Raw genomic sequence first — 9,782 nt, forward strand, 5'->3', positions numbered from 1 at the left:
GGTCCACCCCCGACGACCCTTTGCTTTCAAGTGAGAACCATATTGGGTCAAGTCGCTTTCCTCTAGAAATATGAACAGTGTGATATATAGAAAGAGATAAAAATTAAAAAAATAAATAAATCCCACATGGAAAGATGCTTGAGTTACTGCATATATATATATATATATATACAATAAAAAAAATAAAAAAATAAATAAAAATTGATGTTATTTAGTAGATTGTTTTATACTTGGAATGATAAGGCAGTCAAGATAAACTTTTAGTAATTTTATTTTTTTTACAAGTGTTGATCTAATAGCTGGTTTTTACTGTCATATGATTAAGTTGTATACTAAATATTATTACTTATTAAGAAAAGAGTAAGTCGTGTTAAATCACCATAAATTTCAAGTTTATAGGACGAGATAGTTTTACAAATTTAATGAGTACTTTTTTCAAATATGGGCTCAAATTTAATTTAATTATTTAATTAATACTTTAACATATAGATTAGGAATAGGATGACTCTAATCCAAGATTACGTTGAAATAAAAAGTTAAGATTTCATTCATATACAACGTATAGGACTCGTGAGCCTACTTCCAACGACCATTGCTTTCCAGCAAGTAATCACTTCGTGAAGTCGCTTTACGAAAAAAAAAAAAAAAAAGAATCACACATGGGAAGATATATTAACATAATGAGTTACTGTATATATACAATAAATAAAAAAAAAAAAAAAAAAAAAAAAGATTAAGTGCAAGTGCATTACAGAATGTATATATATAAGATATATAATTAGTAAGTGTATTTGTAATATTGTCCGCTTTTAGTTTTTTCGAACCAAATTTTTTGAGAAGTCACTCATTCTCATGCTACTGATCTCGAATAAGCACGCTTAATAATGAAACTATGATAAATTCATAGCCATCACGACTTTAAAATACGTTGTTATCAAGAAAAATGCGAGTATACATATGAGCACATAGGATTATAGCCAAAGACGAGTTTCATGCAATCTTGGAGGTACACTTGTTTTGGATCAATGCTTACAGGACTATAGGGTTAATTTTACAAAGTTGATGGATAAAAGTTTAGATTTTTAACCTTTTGGCAGGAAGAAGAATTAAGAGGGGCTGTTGTCCTTATTTTTGCAAACAAGCAGGTTTGTGCTACTTCCGTATTATTTATTCCTCAGGTTTTGTCTGTACAGGAAAATATTTCGTGTTTAATTGAGGTTGTAAATAAAATCTGAAAGAAAAGCAATGTGTTATAAGCCATTATTGCATGTGCCAAAAAGAAAAGGGATGCCTTTTTTTATCTGTTGGTCATGGAGTTAAGTACGGTCCTTTTATTATATCTTCATGTCTCTATATGTGTTCTGCATGCTAATGTTTTATAAACTTCTAGGTTTCTTCTTGCTCTATCCTTTTTGTTTTGTTTGATATACCCTTTTGTTCTTTGCAGGATCTTCCAGGTGCACTTGATGATGCTGCTGTTACTGAGGCTTTAGAGTTGCACAAGATAAAAAGCCGTCAATGGGCAATTTTCAAAACTTCTGCTATAAAGGGATTGAGAAGGTCTCTTTGAGGGCTTGGACTGGTAAGTTTAGTTATGATTAAGTGGTATAGTTTTTGTCCTGGTTAGAAATTACCACATTTTATTGCTTCAGCGTTATTATTGCTTTTAAGACTAGTAGGAATTCATTTTAGACCCTGATATGGAGTGGGAATCAGACAAGTTGCCCCCAACTTCCCTTCTTAACGTGCCTTAATTATATTTTATATTGTTTTTTTATTATTTAATTGGTGAAAAAAATGAAGAGAATTCTCGGATTTAAAATAATCGTAAACTCGGTCTTAAATTTACAAAATTAAAAGATTAGATGTCAATGTAAAAAACGTGGAAAAACACATGGGTTCTATCAATATTTCTCATAAACCTATGGTTTTCAGATATGGTGTCTTAGCACTTTGACTAAGCTGTTGCATGTAGGTTAATAGACGCATTAGACAAGCCCAATGAGTAGGTCTAGACTTCTAGTGATGAGGAATTCGAAAGTTTGATAATTCAATTGCCCAATCCTTAGCAAGCTTCATTTCTCAATTAAAATGACCCACATGCATGCATTTTTCCATAACAAATGGACAAGATAGAAATTTGTGGCCAAGAATAAAAGAAGGTACTTGATATTTTTTTATTTGGGTAAAGTTCACTTAACCCATTTAAACTATCACTCCAATGATAATCTACCCTCAAAACTATCAATTACGACAATTTACCCCTCAAATTACCAAAACAATGACAATGTACCCTCCCAATGCTAGCAAAATGACGAAATTACCACTATAGAATTTTCAATAAGACAAAAGTACCCTTAAAAATTTGAAAAAATAAATAAATAAATTTCGGTACTTTTGTTTTTATTTTAGTAAGGGTAATTTCATTATTTTGTTAAAATTAGGAGTACATTGTCATTGTTTGGTTAATTTGGGGAGTAAATTGTCGCAATTGATAGTTTGGGGGGTAGATTGTCATTGGGGTGGTAGTTTGAAGAAGTTAAGTAAACTTTTATTTATTTATCAAAATGTCCAAGTAATTGCTGGTGTAATATATAATATATCACATGTAAAATCAAAATGTACATTTTATACATATAAACAGATTTCTCTTTTTTAAATAATATAACGTTCTTCTCATCCTTCTCAATTTACTTCTTTATTCAAGGGTATTTTATTTGTTGGAAAAAAAAAATCTGTTTTTTTTTTTTAATAATAATAAAAAAAAAATCTGATTTGTTGAGACATATAGTATATAGTAGTAGAGATTTAGGGCTGCCTCAAGTGTCAGACATTTTATCCTTTTTTTTTTTTTAATTGAAGAAGATAAAATATTAAAGGAAAATTTAAATTTGAGGTATTAGCACCAAATTTAAGGCATTAGCACTAAATTTAGGATGATTGAATCTCTTTTTGGTGATACAATCCCTAAAGGGCTAATTTTCCACCCCTAGGTTTTAATTTTAAATCTAAAAATAAATTTTGAGACATTAGAAACTAAATATTAACTCATAAAAATTTAACAAAAAAAAAAATTAGTAGAACTAGGAAGAAAGATTTTTCTATAAATTATTATTATTATTATTTAATAAAGCCACATCAGACTTTGACAGACACTTATCTAACTCTTGACAGCCTGATAACAGAATTCAGTATATAGATATCTGATATGATTTGGTTGTAATTTTTAGTGAAGCGGGGCGAATACGACCCATCCAATGTCAACTCCGAATCTTCAAAGCCAACAACGTGTTAAACGACTACAAATGAAAAACCATGGCTCAGTTTGTGCCACGTGGCAGGTGAGCCGTACAGATCCCACGTGATCCTTGCTTGATATGCGTCCAATCCTCTGCGGAAGAGTACGCAGTCGTGTTAGCATGATATGTGTCGTTTTCTTTATTCATGGATGTGTCCATTTGTCAATTATAGGGGATAAAAGCCATCACTCCCCCCAAAATACCATTCACTTTTTTTTTATTTTTTTATTTTTTTATAAAATCAATATTAAAATATTCTCAATTTTTATATCACCTCATTCTCTTTTTATTATTATTTAAATAAAAAAATTACTCAAAAACAATTTTTTTTTTAAATTTTTCTATATTAATTATTATTATTATTTTATTATTATTCAAAATGCATGAACAACGCCCTGTTTTTTAACAAATAGGGCCATAGAATCCTTTGGCACTGACGAGCGAGTTTGATCAAATTTCCTACAATTTTCTATTTTAGGATCCTTTCGAAATTATGTAAATATATATAGGTCTTTATTTCATATAGAACTACTTGAAAAATACTATATATATTAAAATGTGGTATGTTACTAAAACAGTCAAAAAGCTTCTTTTTTTTTTTTTCTTCTTAAAAAGGCTTTTTCTTTATTTTTAAAGAAGCACTTTTTGGTTCAAAGTTTTTCACATGAAAATATACTCAATTCAGATGGATAACATATCACATTTTTAATAGATAATATTTTTCATGCGATTCAATGTAAGAAACGGCTTACATTCATGTAATTTGATAATCTTTTTTTTTTTTTTTAAATAAAAAAAAAAATTGTAGGGACCCTTACCTCTACTTTTGGTTGTTCCTGAAATATATAATTTGGATAAGAGATTTTAATGTAAGATTTTAATTAAAATTGAAATTTTCCTCTTTTGAGTAGCCAGAAGGTAATTTAGAAATTATGTAAAATTTTGAATTTAAGTTTTTTAAATATCCGAATTTCAATTTTATTTCTATGAAGAATGTGACATTGCATAAATTACGAATGCTTCTCATATGAAGAATGTTAGATTTTTTTTTTGGAATTACGTAAAATTAATCATTGTGATTTACTTGATTTGTAATTAAATCTATGTGCTATCAAAATGAACTCAAAGGTCCCTGAGGTACCCCAAAAAAATAATTTTGTCTTTACAGTCAAACTTCGTCCACTAATTTAACAGATTTCGTTAATTTGATACTGACTTAAATATGACAAGTATCACAATTTTATTGGCTATAATGTTTCATGCTATCAGAATCTGTTAAGTCAATAAACAAAATTTGACTATATGGACTAAATTATTTTTTAGGCATATTAAGAGACCTTTGAGTTCATTTTGATAGCACATGGAGTTAATTGCACATCAGGTAAACCACATGGATTAATTTTGCATTTTTCCTTTTTTTTTTTTTTTTTTCTAAAGAATTCAAGAAATTGATGGCATCATTTGTTCATAAAATGGAAGGAAAAAAGCCTCTGCGTGACATCATTTGAGACATTATGCCATATTTTGTAGCTGTAGTGAAATCTTGTGAATATTGAAAATGCAATCATTCTTGTTACATCACCACTTATTCTAAAGATCTTGAGTTCAAACCTTAACTCTGTCATTTACTTCATATTTTAATTAAATATTTTACATGTTGGACCACAACCATTAAAAGAGAGTTTAAGTCTATACGTAAGGGGAAGAGTTAAAATATTAATTAAATGATTAAGTTTACCGCTTCCTATATATTTTTTTTTAATGAAAATTTGAGAATTTCATTGATTAAAGATCAAGAGCATAAAGCTCTTATAGAGCAGAGCAAAACACTCTTACAACACAAAGCATAAAGTTCTGCAAAAATCATAGTCACAGGCTATGAGTTTACAAACTCATAGATACAAACAAAATTTCTTACAATTAGGTGCTATCTATGATTTTAATCTTCTGCTAACCCATGTACAAATACAGTTAAAGAGCAGATCTGCTCCAAGCAGACTAGATTTAAAACATGGTTAACCAAATTTCCTAACAAAATTTATTTAAACCGGCCGTGAGAGATAACCTCTCACACCTAATTATCCAGGCTGTGAGAAATAACCCATCACACCTAATTATTCTTCTTCACTCATGAGGACAAATCTAAAGAGAATCTATTATTCAAAATAACAAAACACAAACAAACAACCAGCAAGCAGCAGCAGCGGCTGGGGAAGAGATGAACGACACAACATTGTGGAAGGTAGACGTACACATAGCGAAGAGGCCGAAGTTGTTGATATGGTCGGAGAACACCTACAAACATAAACAAAAAAAGAAAACACAAAGGGGAGGGGAAGGGTAAGAGCGGGGAGTAGAAGGGGGAGGGGAGACGGCTTCTAGGTTTTTCTCCCTATTTCTTTATTAAATCTTAACAAGACATAGTCTACCTTTTTCTATAAGCTTAAGCTTTTAAGACAAATGATGATTTAACAATTCTCTTGCATGAGTGGATCAAAACAATAATAATGCCTTAACAACAACAACAACAACAATAATAATAATAATAATAATGGGGAGTGTGGACTGTGTAGTCCATTTCGTTGGAACATCCCAAAATTGGAAAGGGAACAAAGATACTCTCAATTTTCAAATTATTTTACAGTCAACATTTTATTTGGTTGCATTTCAATATACCCTTTTTTTTTCCCTAAGGAATAACAGGGGAAGGGGGAGGGAACAACAACAACACAAAACATTAAAAAAATTAATGCAATCCAACAATAAGCATCAATACAACCAAATTAGTTCGGGTGAACATAAAGTAAAAAAGAGAATATGTCAAATGAATGACACGATCCTTTGTAAAGTTTACCAATTAAGGTAGTTTGAGATAATGTACCAGAGACGAAGATCAAAACAAAGCCACCAACGTGAGGCACCGACGACACAATGTCAAGAGAACACCACGAAATGATTTACAACCAAATTTAGAAAACACCATTGGCAAAAAAAAAAAACCAACTATGGAGATTTAGTGTTGGAGAGAACAAGGAGCCAAAGACTAGGTGCATGTGTTGTGGCAGAAATACACCCCCTATAATAAGCTCTGAACACACTTAGACATGATCATGAAGACCCAAGGCCTAAACAAATGAAAGACCTACTACTACTAAAAAGCCCAAAGGAGGGCCTACCACAAGGCCTACTGCCACTGTAGTCTGTAGCCCAAGAGAGCCCAAAACAGTCAAATGAAAGGCCTACTACTACAAGGCCCGAGGAGGGGCCCAATGTGTAGTGACCCAAATAATTAACTATGCTTAAGTCACTTAGTTATATGGTAAATTTGGGTTTTTGGGTCACTGAGGACCGCTAGAGGGGTATTTTGGAAATTTGGACTTTCAGACTGTACGTACGCTAGGGTTGGCGGTTGTACGCTCCTGTCATTAGTAGAGGATGTACTCATGGGGATCACCATACGTACGCTGTCAATAGTATGCCGTACTCTACCAATAGTATACGGACGTACGCTGGGGACCACACGAACGTAGGCTACTTTTGGAATACCCCTTGGTTAATACCCGGACATACAATACAGCCTTTGGATTGCTGTGAAAGTAGTATCGGACGTCCGCTACTTTTCAGAGAAGTTGGTAGCGCCCTTTGCTATAAATACCCCCTACCCCCCTCACTCTCACACATTGATTTACGCCCCTAAGCTCCCAAAACTCTGTGTGAGTGTGTTTTGTGAGATTTTGTGAGTGTTGGTGGAGAAGGAAAGGATGTTCTTAAAGTTTCGCTTCAAGGAGGTAATATCCTTAAGCCTAGTTCATTTCTTAGATGTTATGTTGTTTAATTGATAGCTTAGTTGTTGGTTTTGAGTTTCTAGCTAGGTTAAGCTTTAATCTTGACGATTTAGTAATTTATCTTGATTTAACGTGTTTTCTTATGCATGTAGGCATTATTTTGAGATGGGTAGCCTTAGAAAACCTTTTTGGTAGCCCTAGAAGTCGATTTAGGAGGATAGGAGGACGAGTGAATAAAATGAGATTCTACCTGAAATCCTTCGAAGCAGACGTATGGCATTGAGCTCGGATGTACGATCCAAAGCATTCCAGAGAACACTATTTTGGTCGACCGTTCGATAGCTCCAGTTTTCCTGTTATAGGCTTGTTTTAGTGGAATTTGGACTAATAGAAAGTTTTCCACAGATTTAGAGAACCCGAACATGTTGGAGGGATATTCGGAGGATTTAATCGACCTAGGAGAGTTTTAACTCACATAATGCTTGCTATTATTTTTTCGTGACTACATGGCTATTTTGTATACCAAAACATGCATATCTGTAGCTCTCACGATTTACACTTGTTGCACATGAATTTTAGCATTTTTGAGAAAAATGTTATGCTAAATATGTTAACAAAGTGAGACTTGTAAAAGCATGCATGTAAAATACAGACAAGATAAATTGCATCGTATGACATGGTACACTAGTACGTGCAGTATAATGACCATCGGCTTATTATACATGTTAGTTTTATGGTTAAATGTGTATTTTGTTACGTGGGCTTTGGATCCAATGGATTCGTGACAAGACGCAGTCATTCCCTAATGGTTAGTTACTATAGGACGGACATTATTAGTGGTGTAGACCACCCGAGGTTGGACTCAGTCGTGCCACTAATGGGATGTACGGTAGCGTACAATGGTTGGGGCACCGACATTGTATTACAGGTTCCTTGGGACAACGCTAACTCCGTTTAGAAGGGATAATATCTCGGGTAGACCATACTATTAAACAATGACTGTTACTTTATATCATATGCATATATCATATATCTATATCACATCTATGATAAACTGTCGTGATGGAACTGTTGCATACTTTATAAAAACCAGTGTTCATAAAAAAACTGGCATGGGCATTATATGCTTTAACATTCACTAAGACTTTAGACTTATCCCTTTATTTTATGTTTTCCCCTTCCATTACGAATAATTGAGCAGTTTAGCTAGCTTAGACGGAGATGCCTTCGGAGCAGATGTGGGTGATCGCGCAGGATCTGATTCGTGTAATTTTTGAGGACTTGGATCCAGTTTGGTTACATTCTATGTGGACTGGTGGAGGAACCACTTGAGCTGACATGATCGAGATTGTTATCTCTTTAGCTTTACTTAAACTTAGGATTTGATCTGTTGATCTTTTGTTAAGACAATTATATTTTGGGTTGTAACCTTATTTAATGATGGTCTGATGATCGGTACATTTGATGATTGTCTTTATATTATGAGGTATTTTGTTTACTCCAGTGTATGAATGGGTGGTTGTGTATGTGATGCTCTATATTCTTATAATTTAGAAAGTCTTCAGTTGAGGTCTTTCGTCTATGAGAGGTTAAAATCCCTAAGTTTTGTCCTGCGAGGGATAGGGCTGTGACACGAACTATAAGATCAATTACTAGTTAATTAACTTGCCCATCGGGGTCGTTACACGATGAGACCTTATAGGTTCCCTCTCATTCGAGAAATGCTACAAGCCCCTTTTGTGTCCCTTCAAAAATGATGTGGCTCTTAAAATCACCATTGAACTTGTGATTGATCAAATAGTAATTTGACATAAGAGGGACTTCTAGAATTACTCATCTTCTTCACATTCAAATAACATAGGATCGATTAGTTTCTAAATACTAAAGAGGGCTCCTTCTCTAGGGGGAGCCCTTTCACCCAATCTCTCCATTTTTTTATTCCCTATTCTTAAAAACACTAACTTGGGCGTCGAAGTGCCTACGGTCAGAAGACTGGCACCTGCTGACAACCCCTCTTCCTCTTTTACCGATACTGAAGAATGCTCGGTCCATACATGCGGATGTTGGGTCATTTTGGGTCCAACATCGTAGAACCAAAAATGCTCAAGAATGGTCAAAACACACTTTTGAAAAAAATACTGAAAAAAAAAAGGTTGAACATGGTAGATCTGACTCCCAAATTAATGGAAAAAAATAAAAAGAAAAAGAATAAGCGAAAAAGCAAGAGAAAAAGAAAATGAGAAGGAATTAAGGAGGGCTCTTCGAGCGTCTTCCAACCGAGAAAAAAAACCTCACAGGAGCTGGGGAGAGAGAGGAGAGACGTGCTCTCCTCCAGTTCTTCTGCACACCACTACGGTTGTGTTTAACAAACACCACCAAACACCATCATTCCACTAAACACTATTCATCTATTTTTTATATTACTTTTTACTACTATTCAAATAAAAAAAATACTACAAAACAAAATTTTTGCACTTATCAATACCATTTTTTTACTTTTCTATACCAATAATTATTTTCTTTTTTGATTTTTTTTTCTTGTCAACAGTGTCTTAGAAAAGCATTGGGGTATGTTTGTTAAAGGGTTTTGGTCCGATACTGTAACAAAAATTGGTTAATGTAAAAAAAAATTATATTGTAGTAATTTTTTTTATTTGAATAATAATAAAAAGTGTTTAATGTGATCTAAAAAGTAGGA

The 9,782-nt window shown here is 33.1% G+C and overlaps 1 long non-coding RNA gene across 1 annotated transcript; it reads left to right on the top strand.

The window, feature by feature from the left end:
* The first annotated feature begins 973 nt into the window (after positions 1–973).
* On the top strand, positions 974–1,545 carry LOC132189099 (uncharacterized). Its single transcript, XR_009441005.1, has 3 exons — positions 974–1,006; positions 1,098–1,145; positions 1,448–1,545. It is a non-coding gene; the product is annotated as an uncharacterized LOC132189099 (long non-coding RNA).
* The last annotated feature ends 8,237 nt before the right edge of the window (positions 1,546–9,782 follow it).

The sequence above is a fragment of the Corylus avellana genome, chromosome ca8 (assembly GCF_901000735.1).
Source record: "Corylus avellana chromosome ca8, CavTom2PMs-1.0".
Taxonomy (NCBI): domain Eukaryota; kingdom Viridiplantae; phylum Streptophyta; class Magnoliopsida; order Fagales; family Betulaceae; genus Corylus; species Corylus avellana.